Source organism: Oryctolagus cuniculus, chromosome X (genome assembly GCF_051225735.1).
Source record: "Oryctolagus cuniculus isolate XC-2025 breed Fujian yellow rabbit chromosome X, ASM5122573v1, whole genome shotgun sequence".
Taxonomy (NCBI): domain Eukaryota; kingdom Metazoa; phylum Chordata; class Mammalia; order Lagomorpha; family Leporidae; genus Oryctolagus; species Oryctolagus cuniculus.
The window spans coordinates 123,876,888-123,899,897 of record NC_142888.1 but is presented as its reverse complement, the minus strand read 5'-3'; the positions used below and the strand labels follow the sequence as shown (position 1 = coordinate 123,899,897).

The window sequence follows — 23,010 nt, the reverse complement described above, 5'->3', positions numbered from 1 at the left end:
CAGGGTTCATTAAAAATGCCCTGGAGAAATGGAATTAAAACAGAAGGTTATTGTGGTGCAAAAAATTTTTGAAATCCGTACTTTTCATGTGAAACATTTTCCATGAGCTTTTTTCAGACCCTTCAAACATTGTAATATGGTAGAAAAAAGGAACAAAGTAAATCCCCATTGGTCCTGACAATCATCAGAGTAAACAAAGAGCTGGTGGAAATGCAGGTAAAAATGTAAGTTAGAAAGTCATGGGATTGGAATCTCGTACGTGGTCGGAATAAGGAAATCAGGTCTCAAGGCATTAGGCTGTAATGCTTGGAGTGATGAAGGCTGTGGGGGAATGGTGGATCCTGATGAGCCTGCAGATTGGCATGCAGGTTGTGTGCAGTGCCCTGCTTAGAGAGACACTGGTGGCTGAGAGTAAGGACATCCTGTACCTCTGTGTAGAATAAGGTTCACAGAGTACACTATCTCTGGTGACATCCAGACCAGTGATGGGACAGACCTGCTGACTCTTTGAACTGTCAGTATCTTGAACTACAATCTTTGTACTCAGTAAGTCCTTGACAGCCACCTGGACAACAGATATTGCCAGGATGATTTCAGTTATTTGATCCTGATACCTTGAATACATACCAGTTAGATAAGCATAGAGGAGATAGGGATACAGGGTATGTTAAGAAGTTACTGGAGAAATGGAATTAAAGCACAAAGTATTGTGCAAAAAATGTTTGAAACCATACTTTTCATGATGCTCTTATTCCGTGAGTTTCAATGTGTGGAATGATGAAAGCTGTAGGAGATGGTGGAGCTTCATAGGAAGCGCTTCCACATTAATGATTTGTGCTGTCCCACTCACGGAGGCACTGGTGACTTCACTGTCCAGCACCTCTCTGGGTAGAGTAGGCTCACCAATTATGCTATGCCTGGTGACCTCCGGACTGGTGCTGCAGTGCTGCTGCGGAATTTTCAGCTGCCTTCCGTGTAATCACTAAGTCCTTCGTGGCCACCTGGAGCTCGTATTGTGGATTGCTCCTAATACCTTAAACACTTAATAGTTAGAGATAATGTTACATAAGATAGGGGATACCTAATGGGACAGCACCTTGACATTTGTGTTCTGTGCAGTGCCATTCTCAGGCACTGGTGACTGTCACTATTATCAGGCAGTATCTTTCTGCATAGAGTAAGATTGCGGTGCAAACGTTTTTCAATTCTGTATTTTTCATGAAATGCACTTTTTCTGAACTTTTTGTAGAACTTTCAAACTTTCTAATCAAATAGAAAAGAGAAATAAAGGAAGTCTTCCTTGGTCCTGACAGTCATCAAGGGAATCAAGGAACAAGTGGGAAGATCCTCACTGAGGTAGAAATGCAAGTTGGAGAGCTGTGGGGTTGGCATCCCCTATGACATAGGAATAAAGAATTTCAGAGCACAGACATCAAGCCAGAATGGATGGAGTGATGAAAGCTGTGGGGTTGGTGGAACCTTATGGGAAAGCACCTCAACATTTATGCTGTGCGTATTGCCCTACTCAGGGAGGAACTGGTGACTGTTACTATGAGCAGCCAGTACCTCTAAAGTAGAATAAGCATCAGCAAGTACACCATCTGTGTACTTGGAGCTACAGGGTATTTGAACTGCCGGCATCTGGAGCTGCCTTCTTTGTACTCTTGAAGGTCTCAGCAGCACTCTGGACGTCTTACATTATCAGGATGTTTCCGTGGTTTCTTCCTAATAACCGTGAACACCTTCCAGTTACAGAGGGAAACATAGATTCGGGATACTCTAAAAAGGTACTTGAGAACAGAGATCAAAACAGGAGTTCATTGTGGTAAAAAACATTTTTAAAATCCATCCTTTTTAAAAAAAGATATCTCCCTGATCGGTGACGACTGACTGAACACCAAGAGGGAAACCTGTTGGAGTGAGGTGGACACTATGGGAAATGGTGGCTTGATCAGCATAGCCCTGACTGTTAATGAACAACTAAATACATTATACCTCTTAGTAGTTTTTTTATCTGTTCTACTTAATATGACTGGTTTAGATCTGTAATTGATGCACAGTTATTCTTAAGTGTTGAAAATTAACTGAAATGTGATCCCTGTTGAACATGGTGGTGGGAACGGGAGAGGGAAGAGATGTATAATTTGGGACATGCTCAGGCTGACTTGCCCCAAGTGGTGGAGTTGGAAGCATACCAGGGGATTCCAATTCAATCCCATCGAGGTGGCATGTACCAATGCCATCTCACTGTTCCAGGTGATCAGTTTCAGTTCACAGTTGGTCATGGTGAAGGGACTGGGAGTCAAAGGGAGCACATAGACAAGTCTAGTACCTGCTAACGCTAACTGATGGAGTAAATAAAGGGGAGAGTGATCCAACATGGGAAGTGAGATACTCAGCAGACTCATAGAATGGCAGATGTCCTAAACAGCACTCTGGCCTCAGAATCAGCCCTAAAGGCATTCGGAGCTGGCTGAAAAGCTCATGAGAGTATTTCAGGCATGGAAAGCCAAGACACTCTGGCAAAAGATCTCTGCGAGTGAGATCCCAGTGGAAAGAACAGGCCATCAAAGAAGGAGGTACCTTTCTCTGAAGGGAGGAGAGAACCTCCACTTTGACTATGACCTTGTCTAAACAAGATAAGAGTCGGAGAACTCAGAGGGCTTCCATAGCCTTGGAAACTCATGACTGGATCATAGGGGGATTGCTGATGCCATAGACAGGAGTGTCAATTGGTAAAGTCAGCAACAGGAGTCACTGTGCACTTACTCCTCATGTAGGATCTCTATCCTTAATGTGCTGTGCATTGGGATTTAATGCTATAACGAGTACTCAAACAATATATTTCACTTTGTGTTTCTATGGGGGTGCAAACTGTTGAAATCCTTACTTAATGCATACTAAACTGATCCTCTGTAAAAAAAAAAAAAAAAAGAAAGAAATTATCAACTCCCAACTTGACTCTCACTGGGATTAAACATGACAATAGGTCTAATCTGATTTCATCATCATTTTAAAAAATCATCTATTATTTTTCACTTTATGTTTCTGTGTGGGAGCAAACTGTTGAAATCCATACTTAATGTATACTAAGCTGATCTTCTGTATATTAAGATAATCGAAAATGAATCTTGATGTGAATGGAAGGGGAGAGGGAGTGGGAAAGGGGAGGGTTGTGGGTGGGAGGGACGGTATGGGGGGAAAGCCATTGTAATCCATAAGTCGTACTTTGGAAATTTATATGCATTAAATAAAAGTTAAAAAAAAATTAAAAAAAAAAAAAAAAAAAGATATCTATTTGAAAAGTCAAGGTTTACCCACATGCACACAGTGAGAGAGAGAGAAACCCTTTCATCTGCTATTTTATTCTCAAGATTGTTGCAATGACTGGGGCTAGGCCAGGCCAAAGCCTTGGGACCTGGAACTTGATACATTCCTCCCTCACGGGGGCAGGAGTCCAAGTACTTAGGCCTTTTTGCCTGATTTCCCATGTTGATTAGCAAGGGTGTAGATCAGAAGTACAGCAGATGGCACTTGAACCAATTGTCAGATTGGATGTTTGTGTTGCCAGTGGCAGCTTAACCTGCTAATTCATACTACTAACCCACATACTTTTTTGATGATATGCCTATTCCATGAGTTTGTTGTATACCTAATCACTTTGTAATAGAATAGAAAAGAGAAACAAATTAAATCTCCCTTGGTCCTGACAGCCATCAAGCGACACAAAGAGCAGGTAGGTAGAACCTCACGGAAGTAAAAATCAAGTTGGAGGGATATCGGATGGGCATGTCCTATGAGGTAGGAAAAAGAAAAGTTATTGTATTAGTTAGATACATTTAGAGAGGAGAGGGATACTGGGTACTTTACACTTGGCTGGAGGAATGGAATGTCAACAGAAATATATTGTGGTACCAAAATGTTTGATTTGCGTACATTTCATAATCCACATTTTTTTCTGAACTTTCGCAGTACTCTCCAACTTGCTAACAGAACAGAAAAGAGCAGCAAAGGAAATGTTCCTTGATCCTGACAATCATCAGGTTAAACAAAGTGCAGTTGAACAGATTCTCACTTAGTTAAAAATGCCTCTCTCTCTCTCTCTTGGTCTCTCCTTCTCTATAACTTTTTTTAAAAAAAAATTTAAAAACTAAAATAGAAATGCATGTTGTAGGGTCACTGGATTGGCACAGCATAGGAGGTAGGAATACAAAATTTCATGGATCAGACATCAGACTTCAATGCATGGAGTGATGAAAGCTGTAGGTGTTGGGTGCTAACAGTGTAATATCTCCACGTTGCTACTGGGTGTAGTATGCTACTTGGAGAGGAACTGATGTATCCCTCTGGGTAGGCTAAGGCTCACCAGGGACACCAACTGTCGTGAACTGAAGACTGATGCTAGGTTATGTGGCAGGTCCTTTGGAATGCAGGCATATTGAGGTGCTTTCTTTGTACCAGTAAGTCCTTTACACTGCACCGTAACCTCATATGTTGTCAGGATGATTTCAGTGGTTTGTTCCCAGTAGCTTTGAAAACACACCAGGCTGAGAGATAAGGTTGGGAGGATAGGAATACTGGGTACTTTGAAAAGCTACTGGAGGAATGGAATGAAAGAACAACTATATTATGTTGCCAAAATATTTGAAATGGATACATTTCATGAGACACACTTTTTTCCTGAAGTCTTTACAGAAATTTCCAACTTGCAGATAGAGCAGAAAAGAGGAATAGAAGAAATCTCCATTGGTCCTGACAACCATGAAGGTGAAAAAGAGCAGTTGCGAAGATTCTTCAGTTCGAAATGAAGCCGGATGGTCATGGGATTGGCATCCCCTATAAGGTAGGCATAAAGATAAGGGTTCAGTTATCAGTGTATAATGTAAGGAGTGAGGAAACTGTAGGGGATGGTGGAGCCTGATGGGCCAACAGCTTGACATTCGTGATGTGTGCAGTGCCCTACTCAGAGCGGGACTGGAATGTGAACCTCTGAGCATCCAGGACCTCTCTGGGTAGAGTAAGGCTCACCAAGTACATCATCACTGGTGACCTCTGTACTGGTGGTGGGAGTGCAAATGTTCAGTTTAAATTGCATGAATCTTGAGCTGCTTTTATGGTCTGCAAAATTGCCATGGCAGCCCCTATGACCTCAGTTATCTTATGAAATATATAGTGATTTTTTTTCCTAATACCTTTATCTCATACCTGATAGAAGATAGTCAGAGAAGGCAGGGAATCAGGCTAGCTTTAAAAGTTACTGGAAAATTGGAATTAACAATCTGATTATGGTGGTGTGAAAATTGTTGAAATCTATGCTTGCCTTTTGACAAAATGCCCTTTCATGAGCTTTCTGAAGAACTTTTATACTTACTGTTAGAATAGAAAAGAGAAACAAAAGAAATCTCCATTGGTCCTGACAGTCACGAAGGTAAATCAAGAACAGACAGGAACACTCTCCCTGAATTTGAAGTACAAGCTGGATGGATGGTCACGGGATTGGCATCCCCTGTGCAATAGGAATAAAGATCAGGTTGTAGTCATCAGTGTGTAATATGAGGAATAAGGAAAGCTGTAGTATGGGGGAGCCTGATCTGCCAGTACCTCCACGCGTTAGCTGTGTGCAGTGACCTACTCAGAGAGGCACTGGCATGTGGAATTACAAACATCCAGGTCCTTTCTGGGTAGAGCAAGGCTCACCGAGTACACCATTTGTGGTGGTCTCCTGCATGGAGAGGGAGTGGAATCCCTGGCACTTTGAACTGTGAGACTCTTAAGCTGTTTCATAGTCCGCAAAATTAGCCTGACAGTCACTTGGAACTCAGTTGTTGTCAGAAAGGTTTTAGAGGTTTGTTCCAAATAACTAGATCTGCTATCAGGTAGAGAGGTAACGTTAGAGACAGTCAGGATACACAGTATTTTTAAATGTTCTTGGGAACTGGAATTAAAAGCCATGATTATGGTGATTTGAATAATTTTTGAAATTCATACTTTACTTTTCAAGAGTGCCCTTTCCATGAGCTCTTTTTAAGAACTTTCAAACTTATTTATAGAAAAGAGGAAGAAAGGAAATTGCCATTTGTCCTGACAGACATCAAGGTAAACAAAGAGCAAGTGGAAAAATCTCCCTTGAGATAGAAATTAAACATGGAAGATCATTGTGAGGCATCCCTTATGATGTAGGAATAGGAAGCTTACCATATTAGCTAAGGAGATAAAGTTACAGCTGATAGGGATAGCAGGCACCTTAAAAGTCACTGGAGGAATTCACTGAAAATATAAGTTTATTATGATGCAGAAATGTTTGAAATCAATACAGTTCATGATACAAATTTTGTTTCTTAATTTTTCTCAAATTTGCCAACTTTATAATACACTGGGAAAAAGGAACAAAGGAAGTTTCCCTTGTTCCCAACAATCATCAGATTAAAGAAAGTTCAGGTAAGAAGATTTTCATGTGGAAATGCAAGTTGGATGGTCATGGAATTGGCATATCCTATGATGAGGCACAAAGGAGTTCAGTATTCATAGTCTGTAATGCGAGCAGTGGTGAAGGCTCTAGGGACTGGTGAAGCTTGATGTGATAGCACCTTCACATTTGTGCTGTTCGCAGTGCCCTCCTCACAGAGGCACTGTGTTTTTTTTTTTTTTTTTTTTTTTTTTTTTTTTTTTTTTTAAGACAGGCAGAGTGGACAGTGTGAGAGAGAGACAGAGAGAAAGGTCTTCCTTTGCCGTTGGTTCACCCTCCAATGGCCGCCGCAGCCGGCGCACTGCGGCCAGCGCACTGCGCTGATCCGATGGCAGGAGCCAGGTGCTTCTCCTGGTCTCCCATGGGGTGCAGAGCCCAAGGACTTGGGCCATCCTCCACTGCACTCCCTGGCCACAGCAGAGAGCTGGCCTGGAAAAGGGGCAACCGGGACAGAATCCGGCACCCCGACCGGGACTAGAACCCGGTGTGCCAGTGCCGCAAGGCGGAGGATTAGCCTAGTGAGCCGCGGCGCCGGCCTAACACTGTTGTTTTAATATATGAACATCCAGGGCCTCTCTGGGTATAGTCAGGGTTACTAAGTATACCACCTATGGTGACCTGAAGACTGGTTGTACCGCATGTTGCCTTCATATTCCACAATAATGGATGCCACTTGGGCCTCAGGTATTTTCAGAGTGATTTTAGTGGTTAGGTTTTAATACTTTGATCTCATAGAAGTTAGAGAGATAAAGTTAGAGAAGATTGAGATACAGGACAGTTTCAAAAGTTACTCGAGAAATGAAATTAATATCAAAGATCACTATGTTGTGAAAAAAATTTTGAAATGTATACTTTACTTATCATGATATGCCCTTTCCAGGAGCTTAATGCAGAACTTTGAAGCTTTATGATAGAATAGAGGACAGAATCAAAGGAATTCTCCATTGGTCCTGGAAACATCAAGAGTAAAAAATAGCAGGTGGGAAGATTCTCCCTAATGTAGAAATGCACATTGGAAGGCCACAGGATTGACATTGCCTATGATATAGGATTAAAGAAACTCAGGGTTCAGATGTCAGGCTGTAATTCCAGGAGTGAAGAAAGCTGTAGGAGATGGTGGTGCCTGATGGGACAGCACCTCAGATTTCATATTGCATATACTGCTCTATGCAGAGAGGCAATTATTTGTGAATCTGTGAATATCTAGTAACGTTCTCTATAGGGTAGTCCTCATCAAGTACACTAGTAATCATGTCCTCCACACGGATGCTATCCTGGTGCTTCAGGTCCTTTGGTATGCCAAATGCTTGAGCTATATTCTTTGTATGCAAGGTGCTGTTGGTGGCCACTGTGACCCCAATACTGTCAATATGTTTTTAATGGTTTCTTCCTAATACCTTTAAAACACACAAGTTAGAGAGAAAATGTTGGAAAATGTAAGTTAGAGTATACTTTCAAAGTTACATTAGAAATGGAATAAAATCACAGGTTATCAGTATGCAAATAATTTTTGACATGTACATTATTTCTGACGTCTTGCAGAACCCTCCAAATTTCCAACACAATGGAAAGGCAGACAAATATATTCACCTTGGTCTTCACAATCATCAGTTTAAACAAAGTGCAGGTGAGAAGATTCTCAGGTAAAAAAGTACATTGGAGGTCCACCAGCTTGGCATAGCAAGGGAGGCAGGAATCGAGAAATTCAGGGTTCAGATATCAGGCTATAATGGATACAGTGATGAGAGCTATAGGGGATGATGGAACCTGATTGTGTAACACCTCTACATTCAGGCTCTGTGCACTATACTGCTAAGAGAGAAATCGTTGACTATAATTAAGTGCATCTACTACCACTCTGGGTAGAGTAAGGCTCACCAAGGACAGTAACTGCCAAGAACTCTGGATTGGAGTTGAGCTGATCCTTTTGAAATACAAGCATATTGAGGTGCCTTCTTTGTACCAATAGTGCCGTTGCGTTCTACAGTGACTTTATATAGAGTCAGGTTGATTTCAGTATTTTGTTTTAACAGTTTTAAACACATACCAGGATGAGGAATACAGTTATAGAGGACAGGGATACTGGGTGTTTTGACAAGCTACTGGAGAAACTGAATGAAAATATAAATAAATTATGTTGCTAAGATATTTGAAATGGATACATTTCATGACACACACTTTTTTCCTGAAGTCTTTACAGAAATTTCCAACTTGCAGATAGAGCAGAAAAGAGGAATAGAAGAAATCTCCATTGGTCCTGACAACCATGAAGGTGAAAAAGAGCAGTTGCGAAGATTCTTCAGTTCGAAATGAAGCCGGATGGTCATGGGATTGGCATCCCCTATAAGGTAGGCATAAAGATAAGGGTTCAGTTATCAGTGTATAATGTGAGGAGTGAGGAAACTGTAGGGGATGGTGGAGCCTGATGGGCCAGCAGCTTGACATTCGTGATGTGTGCAGTGCCCTACTCAGAGTGGGACTGGAATGTGAACCTCTGAGCATCCAGGACCTCTCTGGGTAGAGTAAGGCTCACCAAGTACATCATCACTGGTGAGCTCTGCACTGGTGGTGGGAGTGGAACTGTTCACTTTATTTATTTATTTATTTATTTATTTTTGACAGGCAGATTTAAACAGTGAGAGAGAGAGAGAGAGAGAGAAAAAAGTCTTCCTTTTCCGTTGGTTCACCCCCCAAATGGCTGCCACAGTCGGAGCTACGCCGATCCGAAGCCAGAAGCCAGGTGCTTCCTCCTGGTCTCCCATGCAGGTGCAGGGCACAAGCACTTGGGCTGTCCTCCACTGCACTCCCGGGCCATAGCAGAGAGCTGGACTGGAAGAGGGGCAGCCGGGACAGAATCCAGCGCCCAAACTGGGACTAGAACCCCAGGCTGCCGGCGCTGCAGGTGGAGGATTAGCCAAGTGAGCTGCAGCACCGGCCAGAACTGTTCACTTTAAATTGCGTGAACCTTGAGTTGCCTTCACGGTCCACAAGGCCTTGGCAGCCATCTACACCTCAGTAATTTTCCAAAAGATGTAAGTGGTTTGTTCTAATACCTTTATCTCATACCAGCTGGAAGAAAAAGTTAGAAAAGATACAGATATAATGTAGTTTTAAAAGTTACTGGAGAGTTGGAATTAATACCCTTGATCATGTTGGTGTGAATAATTTTTGAAATACATACTTACTTTTCTAGAAGTAGCCTTCCCATGAGCTTTTTTGCAGAACTTTCTAACTTGCTGATAGAATAGGAAAGAGGAACAAAGGAAATCTGCATTGCCCCTGACAAATATCAAGGTAAACAAAGAGCAAGTCAGAAGATTCTCCTTGAATTACAAATGCCAATTGAGAGGCTACATAATGGACATAAACTATGAGGTAGGAATTAAAAAACATACCATTCCATTTAGAGAGAGAAAATTAGAGAAGATAAGGATATTGAGTGTCTTAAACAGTTACTAGAGGAAGGGAATGAAAACACAAAAATACTATGGTGTAGTATTTTTGAAATGCATAATTTTTTTTTTGTACAGACAGAGTTAGAGAGAGAGAGAGAGACAGACAGAAAGGTCTTCCTTTTCTGTTGGTTCACCCCCCAAATGGCCACTACGGATGGTGCGCTGCGCCGATCCGAAGCCAGGAGCCAGGTGCTTCTTCCTGGTCTCCCATGCGGGTGCAGGGCCCAAGCACTCGGGCCATCCTCCACTCCCAGGCCACAGCAGAGAGCTGGACTGGAAGAGGAGCAACTGGGACAGAATCCGGTGCCCCATTCGGGACTAGAACCCGGTGTGCCAGTGCTGCAGGTGGAGGATTAGCCAAGTGAGCTGCGGTGCCAGCGAAATGCATAAATTTTTGAAATGCATACATTTCAATATACGCTTTTTTTAAGCTTTTCACTGAATTTTCCAAGTTTCTAAAAAACTGTAGAAGAGGAACCAAGAAAATCTCTATTGATCCTCGCAATCATCACCTTAAAGAAAGTGTATGTGAGCAGAACTCACATAGTTTTTAGAAATGCCCCCTTGGAAGGCCATCAGATTGGTATGACATAGGAGGAAGGAGTAGAGAAGTTCAAGATTGAGCCATCAGGCTATAATATGTGAGGTGATGAAAGCTATAGTGGATGGTAGCACCTCATGAGACAGCAATTCCACATTCATGCTGTATGTCATGGCCTACTGAGAGAGGCACTGGTGGTTGTCATGAGTATCCAGGACCTCGCTGAGTAGAGTTAAGTCTCATCAAGGTCCCTAAGTGTTGTGACTTCTAGACGGGTACTAGAATGGCTGCCCCTTTGGAATGACAGAGTCTTTAGTTGCCCTTTTTGTACTCAGGTTTTGTGGCTCACCTGACTTCATGTATCTTCAGGATGATTTCGGTGGTTTGCTCCTAATAGCTTGGACACATAACCAATTACAGTGATAAAGTTAGAAAAGATAGGAATAGTGGTTCCATTAAATGTTACTGGAGGACTTGCTTATTTCACTGAGCAAAATGGTAAATAAGCCAGTTACAAAAAGACAAATAAAACGTGTTTCCCCTGACTTGTTGTAATTAATATACAGAGAACAAAAAATGTAGTGTATATGCATTAAATTGACATTTTGAGATGTGATTATTGTTTACAGCCCATGTCTGTACTCTTGAAGAACAGTGCTTTTTCTACTTACTGCTTATTGAATTCTTTCTTTAGTGTGGGATTAAGCTTGTGATTATAAAATAAACTGAAAGTATGTCATTGTAAAAACTTTAAAAAAATAAGAAAGGAAGGAGGATGGAGGGTGGGAATGTGGGTGAGAGGTTAGTGTAGGCTGGGAAGTATCATTATGCTCTTAAATCTGTATATATTAAATTTCATATTTTATAAATTTAATTTTTAAAAAAGTTACTGGAGAAATCTAATGAAAGCACAACTATATTGTGGTGAAAAATACTAGAAAATCATACATTTCATGGTACCATTGCTTTTTGAGCTTTTTGCAGTACTCTCCAACTTGCTGATAGAACAGAAAAAAAGGATTAAGGGAAATCTCCACTGATCCTGATAAGGATGAAAGTAAAGAAAGAGCAGGTAGGAAGATTCTCCCTGAAGTTGAAATGCAAGTTGAATGGTTATGGGATTGGCATACCCTATGAGGTAGGTGTAAAGAGGGTTGGGGTTCATTAATCCGTGTGTAATACAAGGAATGATGAAAGCCATGGGGATGGAGGAGGCTGGTGGAACAGCACCTCCACATTCATGCTGTTTGCAGTGCCCTAATTAGAGAGGTACTGGTTTGTGACTCTGAGCATCCAGAACTTCTGTGGGTAGAGTAAGGCTCACAAAGCATACCAATTCTCATGAATTTTAACTGATGCTGTACTAGTGCTGAAGGCCCTTTTGAATAGCAGCATCTTGAGCTCCCTTCATTGTACCCAAGAAGGCCTTTGTGGCCACCATGACCTCACATATTGTCAGGATGATGTCAGTGGTTTGTTTCTAATGTCCTTGATTGCGTATCAGTTAGAGAGAGAGTTAGAGAGGACAGGGATACTGGGATCTTTACAGTTACTGCAACAATGGAATGAAAACACAAATATATTATGGGGCAAAAGTTATGAAATCTATACATTTCATGATGCACATTTTCTGTCTGAACTTTTGGCATACATTTCCAACTTGCTGTCTATATAGAAAAGAGGAACAAAAGAATCTCTATTGGTCCTGATAATCATTAAGGTAAAGGAAGAAAGCTGCAAAGAGTCTCACTAAAGTAGGATTAGCTTGTGTATCTATCCCTAAGGTAGAAATGCAAATTGGGATGTCATGGAATTGGCATCCCCTCTGAGGTAGGCATAAAGAAATTCAGAATTCAGTTACATCAAGCTAAAGCTTCCACACAACTCTCAACAAAGAGGCAGCCAACAGAATGGGAGAAAATATTTGCAAGCTATACACCTGATAAAGGATTCATATCCAGGATACATAAGGAGCACGAGAAGCTCAACATCAGCAAAACAAATAATCTAGTTAAGAAATGAGCTAAGGATATAAATAAGCATTTTTCAATGGATGAAGTGCAAATGACCAACAGACACATGGAAAGATGCTCAGGATCACTAACCATCAGAGAAATGGAAATGAATCACGATGAGGTTTCACTTCACACCAGTTAGAATGGCTATCATCCAAAAATCAAAAATAAAAAATTCTGAACAGGATGTGGGGAAAAAGTTACCTTAACTCACTGTTTATAGGAATGTAAAATGGTAGAACACCTTGGATATACAAAAAGAAGGAACCTCTAAACCTTAAAGCAGGCAGTGAAATAATGGCTGTAAATTTCCTCTGATCATAAGAACTTTTCACAGTGTTATAGTTTGTTAATTAGGAAATAACATCTAAGTAAGAAATTGCTGTCATTAATGTTTGTGCTTAAAATCTGTGGATATAGATATTAACATTTTAGCATGTATGTATGTGTATGAATTGTATCAATTTTAGGTAGCAAAAGTATTTGAAAAAGGATGCTTCATTCAGGTTTCATAACATTTCTGTTGCCTCACCCCAGTTAGAATGGCTATCATCCAAAAAAAATGCTAGCAAAAATGTGGAAAAAAGGCACCTTATTACGCTGTTTGGTAGGAATGTAATCTAGTACAATCATCATGGAAGACAGTATGAAGATTCCTTAGAAATCTGGAAATTGATCTGGAATAAGACCCAGCCATTCCATTCCTGAGAAATTACACAAAGGAAATGAAATCAGCTTCTGAAAGAGTTATCTGAACTCCCATGTTTATAGCATCTCAACTCATATTAGCTAAGATATAGAATCAACCCAGATGTCTATCAACTGATGACTAGATAAAGAAATTGTGGTGTATATACATGATGGAATGCTACTCAACCATAAAATAGAACAAAATCCTGTCTTTCACAAGCAAATGTAACTGGATACCATTATGCTTAGTGAAATAAGCCAGTCCTCAAAACACAAATATCATGTTTTTCTGATTTGTGGTAACTAATATACAGAGTACAAAAGCGTAATATGTATGAGTGAAATAGATATTATAAGATTTGATTATTTTATAGCCCCTTCTATATTCTTGAGTAACAGTGGTTTTTCTGCTTGCTGCATTTTAATTATTAGGTGGAGTATTAAGCTTGTGATTATAAAATAAATTGAAATAATTTATATATGATTTTTTTAGATTTTTTAACTTTTATTTAATAAATATAAATTTACAAAGTGCAACTTTTGAATTATAGTGGCTTTCCACACCCCATAACCTCCTTCCCACGTGCAACCATCCCATCTCCCACTGCCTTCCTAGCCCATTCTTCATCATGATTCATTTTCAATTATCTTTATATACAGAAGATCAACTTAGTATATATTAAGTAAAGATTTCAACATAGTGCACCCACAAAGAAACACAAAGTATAGAGTACTGTTTGGGTAGTAGTTTTACCATTAATTCGCATAGTACAACACATTAAGGACAGAGATCCTACATGGGGAGTAAGTACACAGTGACTCCCTTTGTTGATTTAACAATTCATAAACTTATTTATGACATCAGTAATCACCCGAGGCTCTTGTCATGAGCTGCCAAGGCTATGGAAGCATCTTGAGTTCACCAACTCCGATCTTATTTAGACAAGGTCATAGTCAAAGTGGAAGTTCTCTCCTCCCTTCAGAGAAAGGTATTGCTTTCTTTCATGGCCAGTTCTTCCCGCTGGGAATCTCACAGAGATTTTTCATTTAGGTCATTTTTTTTTTTTTTTTTTTTTTTTTTTTTTTTTTTTTTTTTTTGCAAACAGTGTCTTGGCTTTCCATGCCTGAGAAACTCGAAAGGGATTTGTAACCAGATACGAATGCCTCAAGGGTTTATTCTGAGGCCAGACTGCTGTTTAGGGCATTTGACATTCTATGAGTCTGCTGTGTATCCTGCTTCCCATGTAGGATTGTTCTCTCCTTTTTAATTCTATCAATTATTATTTGCAGACACTGGTCTTATTTATGTAATCCCTTTGACATTTAACCCTATCTTTTTAGTCAGTTATGGACTTAAACTGATCACTTTAACAAGTAACATGGCATTAGTATGTGCCACCTTGATGGGATTGAATTGGAATCCCCTGGCACTTTTCTAGCTCTATCATAAGGGGTAAGTCCGAGTGAGCATGTGCCAAACTGTACATAACTTCCCTCTCTTATTTCCACTCTTACATTTAACAGGGATCACTTTTCAGTTAAAATTTAAACACCTAAGAATAATTGTGTGTTAATTACATAGTTCAACCAGTGGTATTAAGTAGAACAAAAAAATACTAAAAGGAATAAAATAGTAAGTTGTTCCTGGACACTCAGGACAAGGGCTGCTCAACAAATTGTTCCTCATAGTGTCCATTTCACTTCAACAGGTTTCCTTTTAGGTGCTCAGTTTGCTGTCACAGATCAGGGAGAACATATGATATTTGTCCCTTTGGGACTGGCTCATTTCACTCAGCATGATTCTTTCCAAATTCCTCCATTTTGTTGCAGATGACCAGATTTCATTTTTTTTTACTGCTCTATAGTATTCTGTAGAGTACATATCTGATAATTTCTTTATCCAGTCTACCGTTGATGGGCATTTAGGTTGATTCCAGGTCTTAGCTATTGTGAATTGAGCTGCAATAAACATTAGGGTGCAGACAGCTCTTTTATTTGCCAATTTAATTTCCTTTGGGTAAATTCCAAGGAGTGGGATGGCTGGGTTGTATGGTAGGGTTATATTCAGTTTTCTGAGGAATATGCAGGCTGACTTCCATAGTGGCTTAACCAGTTTGCATTCCCACCAACAGTGGGTTAGTGTCCCTTTTCCGCACATCCTCGCCAGCATCTGTTGTTGGTAGATTTCTGAATGTGAGCCATTCTAACCAGGATGAGGTGAAACCTCATTGTGGTTTTGATTTGCATTTCCCCGATTGCTAGTGATCCTGAACATTTTTTCATGTGCCTGTTGGCCATTTGGATTTCCTCTTTTGAAAAATGTCTATTGAGGTCCTTGGCCCATCTCTTAAGTGGGTTGAGTGGGTTGTTTGTTTTGATGTTGTGGAGTTTCTTGATCTCTTTGTAGATTCTGGTTATCAGCCCTTTATCTGTTGCATAATTTGCAAATATTTTTTCTCATTGTATTGGTTGCCTCTTCACTTTCCTGACTATTTCTTTTGTCATACAGAAACTTCTGAATTTGATGCAATCCCAATAGTTAATTTTGGCTTTGACTGCCTGTGCCTCCGGGGTTTTTTTCCAAGAAGTCTTTGTCTGTGCCTATATCTTGCAGGGTTTCTCTGATGTTCTCTAATAGTTTGATGATGTCAGGTCGTAGATTTAGATATTTAATCCATGTTGAGTGGATTTTTGTGTAAGGTGTAAGATAGGGGTCTTGCTTCATGCTTCTGCATGTGGAAATCCAGTTTTCCCAGCACCATTTATTGAATAGACTATTCTTACTCCAGGAATTGGTTTTAGATCCTTGATCAAATATAAGTTTGCTATAGATGTTTGGATTTATCAGAACATTTAGAAGTTATCAAAAACAAATGCATGATCTACAGAAATCCATACACGATAGGACAGAAAATCTCTCTCATGAAAATGAAATGCTAAGGAGGAATCAAAATGAAATGAGGAATTTAGTAGAACATGAAATTGAGATATTGAAACAAAATCAAAATGAAATTAAGAATTCAGTAGAACAAATAAAAAACACATTTGAGAGCCTTAAAAACAGAATCAGTGAGATAGAAGAGAGAATATTGGACTTAGAAGATAGAGCACAGGAAAGTATATAGTAAAACAAGACAAGAAGAGGAAATTAGAAATCTAAAAAATATTATTGGGAATCTACAGGACACTACTAAAAAAGCCAACATTTGGGATCTAGGAGTTCCTGAAGGCATGGAGAGAGATAAAGGATTAGAAGGCCTTTTTAGTGAGATACTAGCAGAAAACTTCTTGGGTTTGGAGAATGAAAGAGACATCCAGGTACAGGAAGCACATAGAACCCCCAATAAACATAACCAAAAGAGACCCTACCACGACACATTGTTATCAAACTCACCACAATGAAACATAAAGAAAAGATTCTAAAATGCACAAGAGAGAAATGTCAGATTACTCTCAGAGGATCTCCAATGAGACTCACAGCAGGCATCTCATCAGAAACCCTACAGGCTAGGAGGGAATGGTGAGATATAGGCCAAGTACTAAGAGAAAAAAAAAAAAACTGCCAGCCCAGAATATTATATCCTGCAAAGCTCTCATTTGTGAATGAAGGTGAAATAAAGACCTTTCATAGCAAACAGAAATTGAAAGAATTTGTCACCACTCATCCAGCCCTGCAAAAGATGCTTAAAGATGTGTTATATATGTTTTCTAAAAAAACTTATTTATTTAAAACAGATACAGAGATGGAAAAACAGTGAGAGAGGTATCTTTAAAATTCTGGATCCCTCCCCAGATGGTCACAATGACCAGTGCTGGAGCAGGCCAACGTCAGGAACAAAGAGCTTCTACCAGGTCTCCCATGTGGGTAGCAAGGACACAAGCAGTTGACTGACTTCCGCTATTTTTCCAGGCAATTAGCAGGAAGCTGAAATGGGAAGTGAGGTAGCCAACATGGACTGGTGCCAATGAGGGATGCCAGCATTGCACAGGTTAGCTTTACTGGCTACACCACAGAGCCTGTCCCAGTGCACACTTATTTATAAACATTTTCCATAATTTTCCAAACTTTTGAATTCAATATAAAAGAGGGAAAAGGAAATGTCCATTGGTCCTGAAACATCGAGGTAAAGAAAGGAGAGTTGTGAAGATTTTCTTGAGATAAATATGCAAGTTGGATGATAATGGGATTAACATATCCTTTGAGGTAGAAATAAGATAGTTTAGAATTCAGACATCTGTTAGTTATATGAGGAAGGCCGAAATGTGTAGGGAGATGATAGAGTATCAAAAGAAAGCACCTACAAATTCACACAGTAAGCACTGCTCTACAAAGAAGGACACTGGAATGTGGAATGATGAGCTTCCAGTACCCTTCTAGGAAGTGTGTGTCTTGCTTATAACATGGTCTATGTGCCCTCCAGACTGGAAGTGGAGGTGGAGCTGCTAACATTGAATTGTGAAAACCATGAGTCACCTTCATGGTCCATAGTTAGGTGTTGGCTGCCCGCTGACCTCAAATATTGTGAAAATGGTTTTAGTGATTTTCACCTATGCTCTAGATCTCCTGACAGAGAGATAAAGCTAGAAAACTGATGTTCTAGTGCACAAGGTACTAGATAATGTTATTAAAACCTTACATGATTGTGGTGAAATTTTCTTTAGGTTCCGTACTCTTCTTTTGATGACAGTGGGTTTCCAGGAGTATTTTGAGGAACTTCATACTTGCTGAAGGAATCAAAAAAGGAACAAAGGAAACCTCCATTGGTCCTGACAAAAATCAAGGTAAACAGGGAGCTGGAGGGACGATTCTGGATGGGCAAGAAGTGCAATTTGGATGCTTGTGGTATGGGATGCTTGTGGTATGGATGCTTGTGGTATGCTACAGATATCAGAACACAATGCAACAGGTGATACAAGATGTAGAGGATGGTGGATTGTGATAGCAAAGCACTTCTGCGACCACACTCTGCTGTTCTATACTCAGTGATGTAATGGTGACTATTACTATGAACATCCAGTACCTCTCAGGCTAGAGTAAGGTTCATCAACTGTCATGACTTTTTTTTTTTGACAGGCAGAGTGGACAGTGAGAGAGAGAGACAGAGAGAAAGGTCATCCTTTTCCATTGTTTCACCCCCACAATGGCCACTACAGCTGGAGCACCGAGCTGATCCGAAGCCAGGAGCCAGGTGCTTCCCCTGGTCTCCCATGTGGGTGCAGAGCCCAGGGACTTGGGCCATCCTCCACTGCACTCCTGGGCCACAGCAGAGAGCTGGACAGGAAGAGGAGCGACCGGGACAGAATCCGACGCCCCGACCAGGACTAGAACCCGGTGTGCCGGCACCGCAGGGGGAGGATTAGCCTATTGAGCCGCAGCGCCAGCGTGTCATGACTTCTAACACATGCTGGTGAAGTGTGGCAGGCCCTATGGAAGGCCAGCATCTTGAGCTGACCTCCAAGCACTATTAAGGCCTTTGTGGTCACTAGGACCTCACATGTTATAATTATGGCTTCACTATTTCATAATGCCTTTTAATACCTACCAGTTAGAGATTTAGGTTAAAAGGGGATAGAGATACCAGAGAGTCCACAGAGTTACTAAATCAAAGGGATGAAAATGCAAGTGCGTCATCATTCCAAAATGTTTCTGATCCACACATTTTTTGATACACATTCTTATACCATTTGCATGGTTTTCCAAAATGCAGAGTGAATACAAAAAGAAGAAAACTCCGTTGGTACTAACCCCAGTGTCATTATGGAAACATCCTCTGGGGAGCTCCTCCTGGAGGTAGAATGCAACATGGATTCATTGCATGGTCATACCCTATGAGGTAGGCATACACAATTTTAGGTTGAGACATCCACGAGGAATTGAGAAGGAGTGAAATTTGTAGGGAGATGATGGAATCTCAAGGAATAGCCTGTCCACATTCATGCTATGTGCACTCCTTTAGCACACTACCTAGAATTCCTGGGAATTGTCGATTGATCAGCATCTGGTATCTCTTGGGTAGTGTATGGCTCACTTATATCCTTGCTAGTTTTGCACCCCACACTAGAAGATTTCAGTGGAGCTGCTGATATGTTGAAATGCTAGACACATGGGCTGCCTTCCTAGACCACAGTTAGATCTTGGCTGCCAACTTGACCTCAAATGTTGTTAGAATGCTTTAATTGTTTTCATCTATTTCCTGGATTTCATAGATCATAGAACGAAGATATTGAGAACATGTGAAGCAGTATCATTCTACAAAGTACCTTAAAACTATGTGAAAGCCCTACATGATTGTAGTGTGGAAATTTTTTAAATTCCAAACTTTTGGTTTTGTGAGATGGCCGGCCCAAGAGCATTGTACAGCAGAAGTGCTGATAACACTGGCAAGAAGATCAAGGCAGACTCAGTGGTTCTGATACACCTCCAAGGAAAGAAATCATCTGGGAAAAGTCATCTTAGAAAAAAGTGTAACTTGCAGAATCATGGAATGGCATTCCCTATGAGGTAGGTGTAAGGAAATTTGGGGTTACCACACTGGCTGTTAATGGGAGGGTTAGGAAATCTGTGGGGGCGAACCTGATGGGACAGGACCTCCATGTGCATGCTGTGTGCAGTGCCCTGCCTAGAACAGCAATGGAGTGGGAATCCATGACCTTCCTGTGCTGTTCTCGGTAGAGTAAGGCTCATCAATATCATCCTCTGTGTTGCCCTCTGGACTGGAAGTGAGGTTGGATCTGCAGACACCTGGAGTTGCTGAAGTCTGGGGCTTCCTCCACGGTCCACAGAGAGGGCTTGGCATCCACCTGGACCTTAGATATTTTCAGAATGATTTTACGTGTTGGCTTCATTAATGAGAACTCCTACAAGTTCTGGAGATAGGTTTGAGAAGACGTGAGGCAGCATAGTGTTAGAGGTTACTGGAGGAATGGAATTAAACCCCCAGGTTTGAGTTGTGGTATATTCGGGATTCCATACTTTTATTTTATTATTTGCACGGTCCTGGAGTATTTTGCATGAGTTTCATCCTTCCTGATTGAATAGAAAAAGGAAGAAAAAGACTTCTCTCTTGGTCCTGACAAGCATGTGTCTGGGCCAGAAATGCACGGTGGCTATTCATGGGATGCACATCCCCTATGAGTTAGTGATCAGGAACCTTGAGGTTGAGATACAGGGCTGTAATGCATGGAGTGATGAAAGCTGTAGCGCGTGGTGGATCCTTATGACGCTGCACCTCTGCTTTAATTCAGTGTGCATTGGCCTGCTATTGAGGCACTGGTGACTGTCATTATGACCATGCAGTATCTCTCAGATGAGAATATGCTCCACCAATTCACCAGTGACTCCAACTGTCTTACCCCTGAGGTTTGACACACGGAAGTGAGAAGAGCCCATTGGAATGCCAGCATCTGGAGCTGCCATACATGTACTAAGAAAGACTTTGTGAGCACACTGACACAATATACTGAGAGCATGATTAGTGTGGACGATTGCAAATGCCTGTAGACAGGGACCAGTTCGAGAGGTTACTTTAGAGAGGATAGGGATACAGGATACTTTTCAGAGTTAGTATAGCAATGAAATGTAAATGGAAGTACATTGTGGAATAAAACATTGGAAATCCCTGCATTCTGTGATGTGTAATGTTCTCAACGTTTTGTATAAGTTTTCTACTTGTGGATTAAATAGTAGAGTGGAACAAAGTAAATCTGCATTGGTCCTGACAACCATCTCTGTACAGGAAGCAACACTGGGAAAATTCTCCTTGAAGTGAAAAACAAGTGGTTGTCATGGGATCTGCATACCCTATAAAGTAGGCATGTGAAATTTTAGGGTTCAGAGATGCGAGGTACTGAGAAGGTTGAAGAAATGTGTAGGGGGAAGGTAAATTCTCATGGCAGAGCACCTCCAAATTTATGCGGTGTGCATTGCTCTACCTAGAAGAGCACGGGAATATGTATAAATGAGCTTCCTGTACCCTTCTGGGTAGAGTATGGCTCACGTTCCAAAGGTCTATGTGCCCTCGAGATAGGGAGTCAAGATGGAGTGGCTACCATGTTGAATTGTGAGAACCATCAGCTTTTGGCATGGTCTTAGTAGTCTGTGGATGCTACAGGACCTCGAATCTTGTTAAAGTGGCTTAGTAAATATTTTCACGTATGCCTTAGATCTCCTTTCAGTTATAGAGGTTAGTTAGAAAACTGATGATACAGCCATCGTTTTCAAGGTACTGGAGAAATGTTGAAAAACTTTACACTATTGTGTTGAAATGTTTTTTGACTCCATATTTTTCTTTTGTTGCTTCGGCTGTTCCCAGAAGATTTGCACGAATTTCAAACTTGCTGATAGAATACGATGAAGAAAAAAGGAAATTTCCTAATATACTGAAAAACTTCAAGGGAAACAGTGAGATGGAGAGACAATTCTGCCTGGGGTAGAAGGGCAAGTTTTATGTTAGTGTATGGATAAACCCTATGAGGTATCGGTAAGGAAGCATAGGCTACAGATATCAGAACATAGTGCAACCAGTTTATAAAAGTGTAGATGATGGTGGTTTTTGATACAAAATACTGGACGACCACACATGTGCTGTTCCCTACTGAGTGCTGCATGGTGACTGCCATCATGAGCATCCAGTACCTCTCAGGGTAGAGTAAGGCTCCTTAAGGTCACCAACTCTCGTGACCTCTAACTCAGGCTGAGGAGGGTAGAAGGCCCTGTGGAAGACCAGCATCTTGAGGTGACCTCCAAGCACCGTGAAGACCTTTGTGGTGTTCCAGACCTCACATGTTGTCATCATGGCTTCATTGTTCCTATTGCCCTAAAGGGGAATGTAGGGAAAGTGAACATTTCTGGTATGGAAAGTAGGAAAAAAGAGTATTTCTTGGACACAAGAGGGAAATTCATTCTCAGTATTGCATATAGTCTCTACGGGAAGCACCTGGCCAATAGAGCCATAGATGGCAACATCAGTATTTTTGACATCACAACTGGGAAGCATCTGCATACTCTGGAAGGCCATGCCATGCCCATTCACTCCTTAACCTTTTCCCGGATTTGCGCCTCCTCGTCACTGCCTCAGATTATGGCTATCTCAAGATCTGTGATGCACAGCACGCCAGCCTGGCTGGCACACTTAGTGGACATGCCTCCTGGGTGCTGTCACCCTTTGTCCTGACGACACACACTTTGTTTCTAGTTCATCTGACAAAGTGTAAATGTCTGGGATGTTGGGACGAGGACCTGTATCCACAACTTTTTTGATCCGTAGGATCAGGTCTGGGAGTAAAATGCAGTGGAAAGGCCTCAAAAGTTGTGTCTGTTGGTAATGACCAGGAAATCCACATGTACAGCTGTCCACTGTAAGCCAGTCTCCGTGCTCAGGCTGCACCAAGAATGCACTGCTCCATCGTGACACTCCTTTCCTTGCCAGGCTCTCTTTAGAGAAATACAGCTTTTATTATGGCAGAGACTCAAGTTTTGTAGATACAGTAAAAATCTTTCCATTGTATTGTGGATGCAGTTTGTACTTTAATGTAAATAAAGCATTCTTAATGTAAACAGTTAAAAACAAAAGGGCATACATGAAAATTACTTTTTTTAAATAATTACCAGCTAGATATATCAATTAAAAGGGGTTATAGATACCAGAAAGTCCACAGCGTTACTCTAGCAAGGGTATGAAAATGCAAGTATATCATCAATCCAAAATGTTTCCGATCCATGCATTTTTGATACATATTTTTAAACATTTTGCATGATTTTCCAATGTGCAGAGTGAATACAAAAAGAAGAAAAGCTCCGTTGGTACCAACCCCCATGTCATTACGGAAACATCCCCTGGGAAG

The 23,010-nt window shown here is 40.9% G+C and overlaps 1 pseudogene; it reads left to right on the top strand.

Moving 5' to 3' along the window:
* Window positions 1–8,775: 8,775 nt before the first annotated feature.
* On the top strand, window positions 8,776–22,528 carry LOC149119741 (WD repeat-containing protein SL1-17-like; annotated as a pseudogene).
* Window positions 22,529–23,010: the final 482 nt, after the last annotated feature.